General features: G+C 46.6%; 1 protein-coding gene across 4 annotated transcripts in view; it reads left to right on the top strand.

Annotated features, from left to right (window-relative positions):
• The window catches only part of LOC121596353, a 53,731-nt gene that overhangs the window by 14,147 nt on the left and 23,268 nt on the right, over window positions 1–16,316 (top strand). For 2 of the 4 annotated variants that reach the window (XM_041921213.1, XM_041921215.1), the window contains exon 2: window positions 15,485–15,576. The gene's annotated coding sequence lies outside the window, so the exon portion shown is untranslated. Of the gene's footprint in view, window positions 1–15,481; window positions 15,577–16,316 lie in introns of all 4 variants that reach the window. The other 2 variants (XM_041921212.1, XM_041921214.1) reach the window with 1 other exon arrangement.

Raw genomic sequence — 16,316 nt, 5'->3', positions numbered from 1 at the left:
CGGGAGTGCGGGCTGGCTCTCATTGGCACGGAGCAGCGGCCTGCAGGAAAGCCTCGGCTGCAAACTCCAAAAAAAAGGTAGAAAGACACGCACAAACACACACACACACACACACACACACGCAGACAGAGGCTGTGCTTTTGAACAGTTGGTGCTAATAACAGTTTGGCCTATCGCGCGGTGTAAAATGCTGCGACAGGTTTTATGCTGATGTAGTGCAGCCGTGGATTTGCCTTCTCCCTGTCTGCCCCATTCTCCTCCAACCGCTCCCTTCGAGTGGCTGCTTCTCGCGCTGAAGTTTTGTCTGATTAGCGACGATTTTTTACATTTTCCTTATTACTATTAGCGGCGGCATGATTATTGCTATTATTTTTATTACCATTGGTATATTAGTATTTGTTTTTATCGGTGCAAGTTCTGGCCAAACGTGGTCCCCACACTCCGTGCAGCCTAATCGTGCCGGTCGGTCGGTCGGTTGCATTCGCGCGCAGGTTGATGCGTACGCCGACTGGGTGGAAATGAGCCGCTCGTAGCGGGTTAGGTTAGTTTTTCAGTGCCGTTTGGTGGCTTACAAGGGTGGCTCTGTGTGTGTGTTGTTTGTTTCATGTCTTCCCTTTTCCTATGCCTTGCCCACCAAACACTTTACAGCCATGTCTTGTTTCCCCACCCCGTTTTGGCTTTGCCGCTTCCTAGTGGATGGCTTCTTCGCCTCTCCGGCTGCATTTGCGTGAATGAAAACTGGAATAATAATATTTTGCAAAACGTATCGCTCCGTCCTCCTCCTCCTCCGTTGGCACCTTCTCCCTTTCTGTGCTGTGTGTTTTCTTTCCACACGATTTTTTTTTGTGGTCAACACGCGACGCAATGGCTTCCAAAACCGCGAAACTAGCCACCGTGCGTCTCCATGTTGCGCAAGCAGACTACGCCGTGTTGCGAATGGTGGGCGCCTTGTCGCCTTTTGTATTTGTCTACCCTCAGTGTACTGCGTATTCTCACTCCGGACAATCTCTAGCTTGGATGATCGTTAGTTTTGCTAAGTTGACCACTTTATCATGGCGCGCTTGGTGCCGCGTCTAGTTTATCTGCGCGATTGCAATAAAGTAGTGGAAGGCTCTTTGCGTAGCTTTGTGTACTTGAACGCTTGTTGCGCCTCGTTGCTACAGGGTAGGCGCAGTTCCAGACAAAAATGTTGTCTCTCTTTTGCGTCGAGATTGGAATTGTGGGGAATTTTTCACCACGCTGGCCGGCAGGGAAGTGGGACATACTTTTTCTTCCGTGAAGCGTTAGCATTTGATGGCAACAGTGTTGCTAAGGCATCTATTCCAGCGCTATAGAAAGCTTGTTTTACGCTCCACAGCAACACTACAAAATTTAATCTAAAGAAAAGAAGAAGTTCCTAATAATTCAGAAGTTGTGTCTTAAATTGAAAAAGAAAAAGCCGGATGAAAATATGTCACTTCTATTACATCAGAGTCGTTGAGATTACATGCAAAAAAAGGTTATGAAATCACTGGAAACAACTTACCAACCCGACCCTGCGTACAAATCAAAACAACCTGCCTACTTGCCGAGCATCATATTACGCCGATTGACGCAAAAGTATAGACCAACCTGATTTGATGTTGGTTTGAACTACTCACACTTCTAGCAAGCTCACACGAAACACGTACAAGCGAACATTAAATGATGAAATATCGTTTCACATGAAAAGGTTTGACGTTCCATGTGGCATGTACCCGCCTTGCACCCGCATCCCCTACTGCCCTATTGCCCAGCCCGTGTCTGGGCGGTGAAATGTCGTCAGTCGCATGCTTGCGTTCTGCCGTCCTGGGGGGCAAAACGTGTACTTCCCGGGAAAGCATCGACTTATTACATGGAAGAAAGGCGCTGGGTTTTCTTTTGGGGGAGAGCTGCACACACACACACACACACACACACACACACACACACACACACACACACACACACACACACACACGCAAAAATACATTAGCAAATGGCAAAAGCATAATTTTCTTACTGTCTCTGGATGCTCGCCAATGCTCCGTTGGCGTTGGTAAGGTAGCGCAAATCGTATTCATTCTGCTATGGGGAGAAAATTAGCTTTTCCTTGCTGTCTGCTGTTGTTTTTTTCCGTTCAGTGGGAACAGCTCTTGAGACGGGTTTCGCTTGTCACCGGTTGCTGGAGCCCTGGATAGCGAGGCTGATGGAAGAGCGTTTTGCACGCGTGGGAGGTAAGGCATTCGCTCTCCCCCCGCGCCTTCACATACGAGCAAGCTCGGAGCGAAGCAAACTCTACTCCCCAACAGCACTCGGTTCGTCACAAAGAATGGAAAAGAATTGTCAGGCTAAACAGTACATTTCCCCAGCGCATTGGGGAGGAGAGAGTAAGAGCGAGAGCGAGAACAATCCTTGAAAAGAGACCACACGACAGTTCATTTTCCACCCCTACCCACCGGTTTGGGTTGGGTGCTTCGGCCGGCCGTTTTGTTCGCTTACAATGGGGAGGTTTTGTGTTTGTGAAAATGGCGAGCAGGGTGGAAAATCGGCGCACAAACAGGACAGCTAGCCTGTTCGCTGTGTGTACCGCCGCTGAGGGGAAAAGTGGAAATTGTGAGCGAGCGAATGAGTGAGAAAAGCATGCAAGAAGGAGAGATAGAGAGAGAATGTGGGTTGCAATTTTCCCCAACTGGGAGCGTAAGCTCCTCAAGAAGAGAACTCTCTTTCTCTTCGCGTTTTCCCATTTGCTCCCTGTGGTAGCCGCGCGGTACATAGAACAAACCGCGGGTTCGGGACGGGAAAATGACAATTGCATCAATGCTACTGCCGCCTGCTCGAACATCAACCCACTGGGGAGGAGGGATGCATTAGAGGGAAAGTGCATTATGCTTGCAAGAAGCTCCAAAGTATGTGTGTGGGTTCGGTTCTTTTCCCAAGCGTTCGGGCTGCTGCTGCTAAGGAGAAATGAGGTATGTTTTTTGTGTTGTGTTGTGTGTTGGTTGGATGAGGGTGGATGTAAAGTTTATTGTACATAAGGAAGCTGTTTGGTAGTTGTGTTGGATCCATTTTCTGGCGGCTGCCACACACTACATGGCAATAACACAATACGAAGAAAATCCCTAGGTGGAGCAAAAGTAGTATTTGCTTTTGGTGGGAGTGGAGTATATAATATAAGCAAAAATATTGTTGGGTTTTTGTTTTTTTGGGAATGGATTGAGTAGTTTTTAATGCTTTTGAAGTATTTCTAAAAAGAACCACACGATACGTATAATAATAAAGACTCTTGAAGTTTACTAATATTTCTAAATGCGTGGTAGCATTATATTTATAAGCAAAACGCAAACTACACTCACTAAACTAAACCAGCAATAACAGTACACGAAAAAAAAAACCAAGAGCAATGCTCGCGAAACTACTCGAAAACAGGTGTAGTCGGTTTTTCGGAAGCAGGAAAGAAAGAGAGCACGATTGGTGCCTAAGCTAGGGCAAAGGGGGCAAACAGGCGCAGCCAGCGGAACGGAGAAAAGAACGGAACGTGAACGCAAAAGCAAATCGTAACGAACGGGGTGGGTAGCAAACGGGGAGGTTTGCACGGGAGTGCAGCAAACATGCATTCTTCCTTGCAAGGCCGTTGCATTACACCCGTCTCCCGAAGAGCAGCGCGAACGAACGAACGTTCGAACGAATGTGCGCTGGCTGGTTGCTGCCACTCGTGAGGGGGGGCTATGGGATGCTGCAACTAACACACACAAACACACACACACACACACACACACACACACACACACACACACACACACACACACAAACACACACACATACACAAGATGTGTTGCCCTGGGAGAAGCGTATGTATGTGCAAGCGAGGGTGGTAATATTTATTTTGCATATTTTGGACTCGCTTTTTCGGAATCGCGCCAATTGAAAGCGGTGCAAAGGGGGGAGAAGGTGGTGGTGAAGTGTATATTTTGTGCTTCTGTTTTGGCACTCGAGCATGCGGTTGGAGCGGTTGTAATGTGGCACCCCCTTCGGGTACATGGTGTCCCCACTTGAAGTAATGATTTGTACATACGCTGTCGGACGCGTGATTGTTGCTCGATGGGAACTTGAAGGGCCAGGGTTTGGGGGAAATTTGAATAAATCAATACGAAATGCAGAATGCAGAGGCTTAACATTAGAAGGATGCATACATTCAACAGTAATTGTAATCATGCAAAAAGTAAGCAAAACGTGTGAGGGAGAACAGAGTGTTTGAAGAGGGCGGATAATTGTTTCCAATCCCCTCGACAGCGAACGGAAAACGAATTTCAGGGTTTTATGCGATTAACGCATCGGTTAAGTGGAGTGCATGTAGGCAATGCATCATGAGTTTGTGCACCGGTCAGGGACACCCAATCCCGCCCGTAAGATAATGACTTCACTTGACTGCACTCAATCCCTTGCCCCTTTTTCCTCGGCGCCTCCGTCCAGCAACTGCGAACAAAGCGGCAATCGATACATCGAATTGTTTCATCCGTGTTTGGATCCGAAGGGATACTTTGGTTTAAATCCGAAACGGCCCTGTACGAACTAAACACACAAACACACACACATACACACAGACGATGAAGATATGTGTCTGCAATGAGTTTTGCCTGCGGATGGGAGAAGAAATCACGGCGCGGCGAGGCAATGGCGACTGGTAAGGCGAAGATCTAGAGATACCATTTGACTGTGAAATGGAGAGGGATGGCGCAAGCCGATGCACAAGAAGTTCGTCCCCAAGTGCGTCCTCGGCGTCGCCACCGTGTCCTCGCACACATGGAGACACACACACACACACACACACATACACAGAGAACGCTGATGCTGAGGGCTTTTAATTTTCGCCTGTTTTGAACGGGAAATAATTTATTTCCCTTCCATCTCGAGCGCGCACACGACGGGGTTGGTGGCGTACGAGATGGAGGAGGAAGAGGACCCGATGCCATCATTCCGGCTTTGCGCCATTGCCATTCGGTTCGCGTACGCTTCGGTTTTTAATTGATTAATGTGTATGTTTACATTATTTATGTAATGCTCGATCTTATTTGCCTGTGTCGTCGTCGTCGTCGTCGTCCTCGTCTTCATGGCTGTTCTTGGGTTGTGGAGGTGTGGATCGAGCTATCAGACCACTCGAGGGCTGCAGATCACACATCCATCCGTGTGTTCCCAGGTGCTTCTAGCTCTGCTGGCAAGCTAGAAGAATCAGCAAGTGCTTTCCTGTGTGCTTCGACTGAGTGTTGTAATGAGCAATCACCGGAATCGTGCGTCGGGACCGAGAATGCCACCAAATCGACGACATCGGCGACATCGGCAGTCTGAACCCGAACTCCGTCACTGCACCGCAAACGCGAATGTGCAACAACCTGCACTTGCCCTGCTTATCAGCATCATTGGCCCCTCTGGTTTTGGCCTTTCAAATGGTCGTTCTCGCGGGACGACAAGTTAGCCGATTGGCAAAGATTGGCCGGCCGAGATTCGAGAGTTCGCGTCCGGACATCCCTGATCCAACCTGTTCCGACAATCGTGCTGGCACTGGCGCTGGCACTGCTCCGGTGGACTTACGCTTCAGTAGGAGCAACTAGGGGGGTGGGTTGGGAAAAGAGGATCTCGGGTCACCTTTCTCGCTCGCTTATCTACGTTGGCGAACAATCCACAAGCGCGCGCACCCCGAGCGAACCCCGTGCATAAAGAGCTTACGGTCAGCGGGTTTGGTTTCGATTTGATTTGCTAAACCCTTGCGTGATCAGGACGCACGCGCGTTTAATTTTGTTCGTTCAAGTTCAACAACAGTGTGAAAAGATGAACATATTTCGATTTGTATCATCGATACTCGGCCGTCCAGAACAAGTTTAAAAGTATATAAACATCAAACATTTGATTTGATGTGATGATTTGATCTATACGTCTTTACTTAAGCTCTTGGAAGAGGATTCTTAAGTTACTAATGATCTCGTTAAATGATGACAACTTATTCAATAGTGATTCTGTATAATCCAAAATGTTGTTATTAGTGATGGGTAAAGTTAACAAATTCTGGAATCGACTCCGATACCAATCCGATTATTTCGGAGCCAACTTCGGAAATTAGGTCCACATAGCATTATCGGGAGTCTTAACCTTAGTCTTAGACTTAGTCTGATGCCGTCTGGAGTCGTCCGAAGTCGTCAGAAATCGTCAAGATTCTTCCTAAGTTGTCCGAAATCGTCCCGAGTCGCAGTATACGACACCAGTTGACTCCGATCGACGTCAATTCCATTCCGGTCGACTCTTGACGATTTCTGACGACTACGGACGACTACGGACGACTCCAGACGACTCCGTACGACTCCGATTTGGGGCAGAACTGTTGATTCCAATTTTGCCGCAGTCGGCATCGGACTAACAATAGTTGGAATAGGATCAGAAACGTGGGTGCGTTCCAGAGAGCATACCATTAATTGTTATTTTTGCAACTTGGTGAGAAATTTTAATAATACAAAATATGCCCGTTGTGTATAAGAGTCTGTTTTACATACATAACCTTATCAGAGATGTATGTGCGAATGATCATTGTTAAGGATTGGCGAGGTTTTTATTGATTTTCGAATTTTCATGGTGATTTTTTGATTGTTAATGACTTTTCCTTCACCAATTTAGATTTAAACTCATGACCTAAAGAGGGAGGCCCAATTAAAGTTATGGAAATCGGCACTTGTGAAAGTGTTCAAAATTCTGCATTATTCAATAATTAATCAATATAATTTAATCTCTTGAACAAATGCTCCCTCCTGGAACGAGAATTGAACTAACAACGAGCAGCTCGCAAATCCCATCCTGCTTGCTAATGACTATAAAAGCCCTCGGTGCAACCTGTTCGATTAAAACACACTTTTAATTTCCATTTACTTTAATTCGTTCCATTTATTCTCCCACACATTGCACTCGAGAGGTTAGCATCGCTATCCCTGCTTACCCCCGGTTGAAAGCCAGTGCGCCTAGTTGCATCCACTCACGGCAGCACTGCCCTTTCCCAACGCACCGCCGCCTTACGCACAAGCCACACGGGAACGTGTTTTGCGCGGTTTGTGTGGAGCAGCAGGAGCAGCAGCAACAACAACGCAAAAGAAAAAGAAGAAGAAAAAAACAGCAAGCGTGTGCGATGCGCTCTGCATTTTGTTTTATGTTTCTACACAACATTCTTGATGCTTTTTGAATTACGCTCTCATTCCCATTCGTCCCCCCCCTTCCCCCCTCCCCCTCCTCCCCGGCCGTTATCTCGAGCGAAAGGGGGCTTTGGGTCGTTGGGAGTTACTGGGGCCCTATCCACCCATTGGTAAGTGATTTATTCCTGCAGCGACGGCATCAGCAGCAGAAGATATTGTTCTCCACCTTTTCGCGCGATAACGGATGACACGCGGTACAGGTTTCATTTTACTTCCAATTCAAAGTGACCAATGTACACCCGTTGCCCGTTTTCCGTTTCTTGCTGCTCTCTATTCGTGCGTTGATTTGTTGCAGCAGCAGCAGCAGCAGGGTGGGTTCGGTGGGTTTGAAATTAATCCCTTCTCAAGAGATGGCCATGAGGAAGGGCAGGAACGTAGCAGGGGCGTAAAAAGATTGTTACAACGGCTCAGGGGCCTAAGATGCGGTGGTTGACAATTTCGTTTCGGGATCTACCCCGAGACACAGGATCTAAGACACAGATTGTTGAGCTGCTTAAGAATAGCAAAGCGAGCCAAGCTGGAAGGATAAATAATGAATTGCAAACGTTCTGCGGGCAGCCTGAGAACGAGGGACAATTATTTTGTGACATTTCGCTTTCCCCATTGGGAATGGGCGCGGAAAGGAATTTTGTCTTTCGGGAACGTACGGAAGGGGGCTAATGGAAATGATTTGATTAGGAGGAAAAAACATTCCATCACCAAACCGGCACCGTTAGTCGGTGATTGGTCGCAAATGGAGGGAAGTGTGGGGAGGTTGTCGGAGGAAAGGAGAGAGGGAAAAATTACTGATGCCGTTTTTCTGCTGGTTCGGGGAACACAAAGGACTCCTCGGTGGACACGCAACCCCCTTCGCGGAGAGATATTTGAATGGACAATTGTGGATTCGTAGAGCGTACGCGTAAGCCTTCACCACTCCCTTCGCATTCTCATCATCCTCCTCCAACTGGAAGCTCCCCTCGTTGGACAGGGCTTCAACCTGCATTCATTTATTTCCCGCCAGGCCCAATTGTGCGCCTCCCCCCGGCTTCGCGTCATTCCGGTTCCGACCGACCCGATGACAAGTGGATCAGAAGGTGAACCCTGGCGAACCTGACGGCAGCAGGCAGAATGGTGGTGTGGATAGTCCGCGTATGCGTGTGTGTGTGTGTGTGCGTGTGTACGCAACAACAAAGCTGACAAGATGCACCAGATGCATCTCCCCTTGTATGGTGGAGCTGGAAACGGGAAAGCTTCGCGTTTGTGCGTTCCGTTCCGTTTTGCGAATCTCGAGGCGCATTATCTGCGGACGCTTACTGGCCGATGTCAAAACGGGCAAAGAAAAGTTGTTTTCTCGTTTGCCGTGCCGTTTCCGCGCGTCACTCGCGCACGCTCGCTCGCCCGCCTAGCTTCCCATGTGGGGCAGTGTGGGGGGAGGTTTTAAATTTATTGTTTCTCCGCCATTTGTTGTAACAATGTACGAGCGCGGGCGCAGGGCCTAGCCGTGTGGCTCGGGTCCGTTTTCCACCACCTTTTCCATGCCTATCGTCCTACGCCGCCTGGTACAGCCAAGCTTGCCTTCTTTCCCTTGGCGAACGGTGCAAGATCCCGTTTTTTGCGGCCCCTTCGGACGGACAAACACACAGGATGCCGTGGGAGTGTGACTGTGGCGATCGGCAACGGTGAAGGCAAAATAGGTTTCTATTTTGCGCCTTTGGAAAAATTAGCGTGCAGACACGCACCAAAGTGGTAGAGCAAGGGGGAACCCACCGAAGGGTACAATGAGGAGTGCCGACTGAACCTGAGCGCAGTTTGATGCAGGTTCTTCTGTTCAAATGTTTTGCAACTAAGGGCAACGAATCGGTTTTAGTGTGCAAAATAGTTGAATCTGTTCGTTTGAAATGTATAAAATGTTATTTCAAAATCTTAAAATTTATTTTATCAGAGAATTGTTTAACAGAAAACTGACAAGAGCAGTTCAAATATACAGTGAGGAAAGTTTAAATTAAAAGCGTTAATTACCAAAATACTTTGAAACGCGAACAACTCCTTATTTTATTTATTTTTAATTCCATGTTTGCGTGATGATATAATTGATGCACTAGTTATTTCTCAAGAATAAACGATTAATTTCAACATAGTTTTTCATTGCTTCTCATTTCTCAAACTGTCAAAACAAGCAAACCAAATGATTGATAACCAAATGATGATTTAAATGATTTGAAATGAGCATTAAATTTGTGATAAAAGAAAAGCGAGATGAAGAAAGGCTTAAATAATCTTTTTAATGTGGAATAAATACAAAATAATAATTTACACCAGGAATATTGTCTATTTTGGATTCTTCATTCCTTTCTAAAAACAAAAAACTACATTATCTACAACAATGTTGAACGTGTGGTATTTATCTTTAGTTAAGCAATCAAAATAAATCCCTTTAAGAAACAGATGGTCTCATAGGTGGTCAAAACGGCATTTGTGACGTGAAAGTATTGTACCCACCACGAGAAGAGATACAAAAAGGCAACATTAATTATAAATAGTACTCAGAAATGCATAAAATTAATTACCGTGCTACATAGTACAGGATTCCTGCTCTCACCGTGCTTCACAGGTTGTTAGACGATTGGAATTTGAACAACAAATGAAGTAAAAAAAAGAAAGGAAAACCCATGGCATCAGCATACAAAATAAAGATAGAGTCCCGATAAACCGTACCATTTGTAAGATAACATCGTTCATGCGAAATAAATCTCGTTGCGTCCAGATTGCGCCTTCCCAAACGCTCCGTGTGGATGCGTGTGTGAGCCGATAATCTCCTTTTTTGACTTCAGCAACGGAAACGGTGTGGCGCGCGGATTTCGTTTGGTACCATTGGTGTGCAACCAAACAACCAAGAAAAAAGGGCCAGAAGGATGTGGTAGGTGTAAATGAACTGGGGAGGAAAAGAAAGATGTTCCAGTGCAACGATCATTTATAATTGTACGTATGTTATGTCGAGACGCACATATATACACACACACACAGGCACACACACACACACACACACACACACACACACACACACACACACACACACACAGGCGCTCTCGCGTAGACCCGGTTTTGTTTCCCGCCCCGCCTCCACTACTGGTGGGCAATCGTTTTCGCCATTTTTCCTATTCTCTTTCGCCTGGTCGCTGCGTTTTCTATCGCCCGCCCGTTCGTCGTCTGCTAGTTCACCTGCTCGCCCTAGACCTAGACGTTGCAGTTATCAGGCTCCTCGGAGCTCTCGGGGAGCTGCGGAGAGAAGGAGTAGAAGAAGAGGCAAAAATATTTTAATTATTTTAGTTTCTTTATTATTCCACTTGAACTCGGCGCATTTTTCAGGGTGGAGCATCCCTGCGCACTGCACTGCGGAGCAAATGTACGGAGCATCATCCCCTCGCTGTCCAGCAGCGGGCACAGCCTGACAGCCCGACAGGTTGCACTGGGAAGGGGCAACGGGGGGCGACGGGTTGTTCTATGTGTATCAAAATGAAGGATTTTTTATCGTTTGACTTTTGCATAATTGTTTGTGGTTAATGCGTTTTGGGGGGGGGGGGGCCAAAGCAGAGCTCTATTTCGCGGCCAAACGGGGCAAAAATAATGGCGTACGCGGTAGCAGTTAAGAGACCATTCAATCTGAGTATTAGGATTAGGAAAAGTGCCTCGTGAAGAAGAAGAAGAAAAAAAGAGAGGTAGCAAATGGAAAACCATTCCAATCCAACGCTTCCGACGGGCAGGGCAAGACTTTGAAGCGTTTGAAACGGATTTCGTGACTGGCTGTAAAGTCTCGGAACGGTGGAAGGAAAAGGGGGAAACTGCACTTACACGGCCTCTGCCCCGGTCCGGAACTGTGCTTTAGCTTTTATAATGCGTATTTAAACGAGCGATGCGAACATTTTCCAGAACAACCAGCCCCAATCTCCTCCTCTTTGGCATTAATGAAAAACTTGTTTTTCGTTTCAAGCCCCCCGCGTGTGCGATCCTACGCGATGAGGGAGAGCGGTTTTACCGAGAGGGAAGGACACGTAAATTAGACGCCGGGCAGAGGGAATCCCGCTACAAAGGCCCTCACAAACCCTTCCACTGTGTCCACCATTGCAACCCCGCGGCCCCCGGGTTCGGAGTTTGTTTAGCTGAAGCCGTTTTTCATTATTATTGTCGTCGGGTTCGGTTGCATTCGGTGCGGTTGGCGGGCACGGCACGGTGGCTGTGCAAGAAGCATTTTTCAAATGCAACAACGCGCGCGACTGCATCCACGCAAAACCTCGAGTTTTAATTAAACAACGTTCGAACGGTCCCGGATCGTCCGGGGTTCGGTGCAAATGAAATTTACTTACCCGGAGTAATTAAATTTATCGTTTCGCACAAACGATTGGCGGGGGGGGGGGGGAGGTGGGGAACCGCAATGGGAATGGTTGGACTGTGCGTGTGTGTGTTTTGGTTGCTGTTGTTGTTGATGCGGAAAGCGAAATAGATAACGCCCGGCCCTGGCGACCTCCCGGGGCAAGTGTGCAGTGTGCATCGTGGAGTGCAGTGCAGTGCAGACTGAGCAAGGTGGAACCTAACGGGTCTTTTTATTAGCGCCGAGGATGCGTTTTAATCAGCTCACCTATTTTCTACCGGACTAAGCGCACACGGCAGCCGTGCGACGCGAAATGACGCTTATTATAATGAAGATTGAGTTTGAAAGCGTTATTACATTCCTTGCTGGCCGGTTAAAATTAGCAGACGCTCGGTTGATGATAGTTTTAATGTCCACTAGGAAGCGTTGTCCGGTTGGTTGGCTGTTGTTCTCGAGGTTGAAAACAATCGAACCGCTTTGCCACCGCTGCACTCCGAGCCACTTGCAGCCCACTGGCGTATGTGAATAATTGCTGCGAAACGGCATTCGAGCAGGGAAAACCAGTTTGCACCGGGGGCCATTCACTTCTGCTGCGCGCGCGACGGCTACGTGCGACACAATGTGCGGATGGGTGGTTTTTCGTTGCTGTTGTTGTTGCTCTTCTTGCTTTTCAACCGCGTCCCCAGCGACCGTCCCCAGCGGACAAACATTCCGGTGATCGCATTTTTCCCGCACCCCCACCACCCCAGTGGATGGAAAGTTTTCCCTTTTTCTCACCGAAATATGGCACATGCACACCGGCCGCACACACTCTCCGGATAAGGGAAGTGGTTGGCCGAGCAGAGCGGGAAATTCCGATGCATCCCCTCCGGAAAAAGGGAGAAAGGGCTGTTGTTGTTTTGTGGCGGCAATAATGCCACAAACGGTTAGTCTGTTGTTGTTGTTGATGGTCAACAATGGAAATCCTGTGGTAAGGTAGGGGGGGGGGGGGGGGGGAGATGCGGTGATCAGCGTTGTGTTAGAGAAAGGTATATGTTGCGAACAAATGGAAGCAGCAAGAGCTTAAACAATGACTATAATACACGAACAACAATACACCAAGTTGTTTATGTAGAAACTCTCTTTTTTAGACCAAATACATTCTATGGAGCAGATTTGTTCCACCAAACGATAAATAAAGGATATCAAAAATATAAATAAAGCAATTATTCGCAGTACGCGATACTCGATATACGCGAATTCGCAGTACGTGATTCCTCTTAATTTGACAGCTCCATGTGTTTTTGCAAACATTTTAATTCTTTGAAATGTGTTATGCTATTTATGAATTATCTTAATGTTCTTAATGCATTTTGCAATAAATTTGTGCAAAAGATACCTGTTTTATAACAAAAAACTTTAATGCAAAACTCTGTGGCGATATTTTTCAACCCTGGTAGTGTAAACTATTTTTCCACAGAAATCCGCTATACGCTATTCGCTATACGCTAATCCGCTATTGCGCTCGGTCCCGTACGATAGCATATATCGTATAATGACTGTACTATATTACAATGTTTGTACAATTACAAGAGGCAAAAATGCATATTCGATATATGGAAAAGTAGCTTAGTTAATCAGGAAACAGATATTAAACTATATCTTACGATTCGTAAAAAAAATGTAGTGAAGCCTGGTTAAGCTCTCTTAACTGCTCTTACACTCCTATAAGTGTGCAAACTGGATAAACTGGATACTGATGCTCATTATCAAATGATCCGTCAATTAAGGTAATACTTGTAGATAGATACAATTTTAATGTTGAAGTAATGTTAATCGCCATTTAAGCTTTTAATAGACTGCGTTTTTTCAGCCGGTCTCATGCTACAGTCGTCAACTCGTACGACTTAACAACATGCCCGTCATGGGTTCAAGCCCCAAATAGACCTTGCCGCCATACGTAGGACTGACTATCCTGCTATGGGGGGGGGGGAAATCAATAAGTCACTGAAAGCCAACCCCACAAGTGGGTTGGCAGGCCTTGACCGGCATCGGTTGTTGAGCCAAAGAAGAAGAAGAAGACTGCGTTTTCATCATCTGTGATAAATCGATATATTAAGAGAGAGAGAGAGAGAGAAGGAGAGAGAGAGAGAGAGAGAGAGAGAGAGAGAGAGTGTGTGTGTGTGTGAGAGAGAGAGAGAGAGAGAGAGAGAGAGAGAAAGAGAGAACATTTTATGAGAATTATTAGACATTATTTGGTAGAAAGTTGTAAAGGCTGGGGTATATTGTCCGTACTCCTAGTGTAATTTTGATTTTCAACAGCGCATTCGAAGCATTGTGCCAAACAATTTAGAGCTACTTCAGAAAATATGCAATTTGTCCATGTTTTTTTACATAAACTGGACTGGAAAAGCTTTGTAATTGATAGATAAATGTGTTGTGCAAGTTTTTTTAGCCATTTTTGCATCAATAAACGGTGGAAAAATAACTTGAATTTAAAATGTCACTGTCACCTATCTGTTCTCTTTCCGTATTAACCTTTGACCTTTGAGGATACAAATCGTAAACTTGCATAGCTTCAGGCGTTTTATTCTATTTCAACATTAAAATTTCGTTGGAAGTTCACATATGGCCAAGAATTTGCCCTGCCATTGATCTATTGAAGTTGTCTAGCTAACATCATTTGCGTAAACTATTAATACATACAAGTACTCAATTTGTGCTCCACTTGTTATTAGCTTTTCCGTGTACTCTCTTTACTTCCGGGCCCAGGGTTTTTTTTCGTCTCGAAGCATTTTTTTCCATATCATCTCCATCGGCTATCACGTGCAGCAGCATTAGAGCCTCGGGGGAATGCATGAACCAAAAAAAAAACTCCCTCACCTACCAACTACCTTCCCAGTTCACCTCATAGCGTGCAAACGATGCAAAACATGAAAGCGATAAACGCTGGAAAAAGTGCATCGAAAAGTCGTTTATTTTGTGAGTGTTTATATACACCGTTGCGGCTCGTTCGATCGGTACACACACACGGCTTGCTGGTGAGCGTACTTTCACCAGCACCAGGGCACAAACGCTCCCTCTGCCCCTCCCATCGGTCCCGAGGGCTCATCTTTCGCTTACAACATCATCGCATCGGCACCGCGGCATGAAGCCTCAGAGACAAGAATTGCACGAACTTGCGCCCCGTGTACAATCGTACTCCACTACAGGGTTTGATGTGAATGGTGCAAACACGAAAACACGACACAAAAAAAGCGAAACCCCCACAGAATGCGTGCCCACTGCATGTCCGTCGCGGTTTGGGATTTGCACTGGCTTGCACTGGCACCCGCAGGAGTGCTTCTACGTCTATGTTACTGGTCTATGGGTATTATTATTGCAAAAAACAAGGGGCCTGCTGCATCGCGTCCAGTCCAGTCAGCGCACCTTGGCACCGTTGTGATGCAGCTAGGTTGCATCCTTTGCCGTTTTGTTTTAATGTGGTGCGAGCTATTTTCATTTGCGACCACCTGCACCCTTTAGTCCTCCCCTTGCTTCTACAGCTAGAGTCGTTATAATATGCATTTAAATTGTAATGTATTTCTCCTGCTCGCTCGGGAAACATCGACCTCGCCATATTCCACCCCGTCCTCCCGCCGGCCAGGCACTTTGATTAATGAGCCAGCCCGGTTGCCCTGACTGGTTGGTAATCTTTTATGACCTCATAATTGTTGCTGTTGCTGTTGTTCTTCGGGTGTTGAGGAAGGTTCGGGCTCGCTGCAGCGCAAGGCGAAAGCGCGCAACAAACGAAACGATGCCTGTTTGTTTTAAGAATTATCTTAATCATTTCCGTTCCGTTGGTGCGTTTTTTTTTGTATTTGCCCGCCTGAAGGTGAAGATGGATCCCTCGTCTAAAGCGTGTCCATTTTTCTACGTCTATCATTCACAGCAGCCACAGCAGCCTCAGCAGCCCAATCGAGCGACTAAAGTAGTGAGGGAGCGGCAGTGAACGTGGTGGCATCGCCGGGACAGCATATAATATCGGTAAGTTCTTTTGGCGTGGTGTGTATGGGGTCTGCAGGGAAGCAGGGAAATGAGAGGTGCAACGAGTCCCATCGAGATGGATGTTAGATGACTTAGATTGATCTTTTCTCGCTCTGCAAATGGAATTGTGAGTGAATGATTGCGCTTGTCAGTTACCTTACCCCCGGCGGTGATGTGTTGGGTTGCCGTTTGTGTGTGTGTGTGTTTTTTTTTGCATACCAGGGGATAAATGGCAAACTAACATTAGCCTGCCTCCGTCAGTGGGTGACAGCAGTGGGACCATTTGAACCATTTTTTTTTTTCATTTGAAATTCACTTCTATCGAGTGCATTGCTGCGTAAATGGCACACGATTCTTGCGCCAGAAACAATGTTCATTTATTTTCTCCCATTTGCAACGCTCATCAGCTTAACGCTTCGCCTAACCAATCCTAAATGAATGTGTTGCTCGTTTGCAATGGAACCGTACCGATTGGTTTCCCTGTAAGTGCTCTCTTTTTTTTTTTTGTTGCTCGATTTGTCCTCCGTCGGATTGGTCGGATTTACCTTTTTTCCAAGGTGCAGCACACAGCATGTGGTTGCGGGCCGCCACCTCGAAACATAACTCTTGCGCACCGTGCACATCAATCGTAGTATGCAAAAAAGAGCGGGAGAGAGAGAGGCCCTCCACTGGCCCCACCATTCAATTGATAAACGTGAAGGCGGTGTGCAATTATAAGTGTTTAAAAATTAATCCTATCA

Source organism: Anopheles merus, chromosome 3R (genome assembly GCF_017562075.2).
Source record: "Anopheles merus strain MAF chromosome 3R, AmerM5.1, whole genome shotgun sequence".
NCBI lineage: Eukaryota > Metazoa > Arthropoda > Insecta > Diptera > Culicidae > Anopheles > Anopheles merus.
The sequence above is the reverse complement of the archived record's forward strand: the minus strand, read 5'-3'. Positions and strand labels throughout refer to the sequence as shown.